The sequence below is a fragment of the Coregonus lavaretus genome (genome assembly GCF_964263955.1).
Source record: "Coregonus lavaretus genome assembly, chromosome: 16".
Taxonomy (NCBI): domain Eukaryota; kingdom Metazoa; phylum Chordata; class Actinopteri; order Salmoniformes; family Salmonidae; genus Coregonus; species Coregonus lavaretus.
In genome coordinates, this window is record NC_140003.1 from 39666046 (window position 1) to 39668051 (window position 2006).

The following is a 2006-nucleotide window of genomic DNA, read 5'->3' on the forward strand; positions in this document are numbered from 1 at the left end:
AGGTGGTATCGACCTGACGTCAGGCAGTAAGCCAAGCGTTGTATTTAAAAGCTGTTAGTCACAAGGGCCCATATACAGTAACTCCCTCAGCAAGACTCAGCTTGATAGAATATAATAGAATCTATTGTTCAATTCTGGACTCTATGTTATTCTGCATACATTCTGTGTCACTTGTTAGTCTATTCCTAGAAAACATTGAACCGCTGTAGTTTACAACAATTATAGTTTCTGAGGTGGAAGTTGGGAGAGTTATAGTTGGGTGTTTCAGTGAAACGTAAGTGAGGGAGGCCCCGCTCTCTCGCTTTCCCAGATGTTTAGTTAATTTCATTCTTTGCATTGTTGTGGCCATTTTCTGTAGCCTGTCAACTATGTGTCTGTCTATCCCTGTTCTCTCCTCTCAGCACAGGCTATACAAACGCCTCACACTGCGTGGCTGTTGCCACTCTAATCTGGTGGTCCCTGCGCGCACGACCCACGTGGAGTTCCAGGTCTCTGGGAGCCTCAGGAACTGCCGTTCTGCGGCCAACTGTCACGATCGTCCAGAACAGATGATGAGGACCAAGGCGCAGCATTGCAGGCAAACATACTCTTTAATTAGAGACACAATCAAAACCAACAAACGATACGTGACAGTTCACGGTCTAACATAAACAGACTAAAAACAAGATCCCACAAACACAAATGGGAAACAGACAGTTTAAATATGGCTCCCAATCAGAGACAACCAACGACAGCTGACACTCGTTGCCTCTGATTGGGAGCCACTCAGGCCAACATAGAAATACACATACTAGATAAACAAATGAAATGCACACCCTGGCTCAACATACAAGTGTCCCCAGAGCCAGGGCGTGACAGTACCCCCCCCTAAAGGCGCGGACTCCGACCGCGCCCACCAAACACCACAGGGGAGGGACCGGGTGGGCACTCCGCTTAGGCGGCGGATCCGGCTCCGGGCCTGATCCCCGCTCCCTCTCCAACCCCCCAAAGTACCCCTGGTCCGGTCTGGCCCCGCTGGCCGGAGCTGGACTGCACACTGGTGGAGCGGATTGCTCTAGCTCCGGCGTGAAGCATCTGACCGGTGCCGGACCAGCCACCGGTGGAACAGGCACGGGCCGTGCCGGACTGACGACGCACACCACTGGCTTGGTGTGGGGAGCAGGAGCGGGCCGCGCCGGGCTGACGAAACGCACCACTGACTTGGTGCGGGGAGCAGGAGCGGGCCGAGCTGGGCTGACGACGCGCACCACTGACTTGGTGCGGGGAGCAGGAACGGGCCGGACCACTGAGCAGGAACGGGCCGGACCACTGACTTGGTGCGGGGAGCAGGAACGGGCCGCGCCGGGCTGACGAAACGCACCACTGACTTGGTGCGGGGAGCAGGAGCGGGCCGGACCGGGCTGACGAAGCGCACCACTGACTTGGTGCGGGGAGCAGGAACGGGCCGTGCCGGGCTGACAAAACGCACCACTGACTTGGTGCGGGGAGCAGGAGCGGGCCGGACCGGGCTGACGAAGCGCACCACTGACTTGGTGCGGGGAGCAGGAACGGGCCGTGCCGGGCTGACGAAGCGCACCACTGACTTGGTGCGGGGAGCAGGAACGGGCCGAGCTGGGCTGACGAAACGCACCACTGACTTGGTGCGAGTGGCAGGAACAGGCCGGACCGTACTGGGAACACACACCACTGGCCCTACGTGGGGATCAGGAACAGGCCGGACCGGACTGGCAACACACGCCAGTACCTCTCACCGTGCCTCTACATCCTCCTTCCCCCTGGTGACCAGTGACTCCCGTAACCTGGCGGCCTCCTGCTGCCCCGTCGTCCACGGCGTTAGCCCCCCCCCTAAAAAATGTATGGGCTTCACTCCTACCCGTGGACCAGGTCTCCATGCTCCTCGCCAGCCTTTCGCCCTTCTGCCTCAACGTCAAGCCCCTCTCCTCCTCACATGGCTTGACCCAGTCGAGGAGGCGAAGGAGATCCGCTAGAGATCTCTCAGGCGCTGG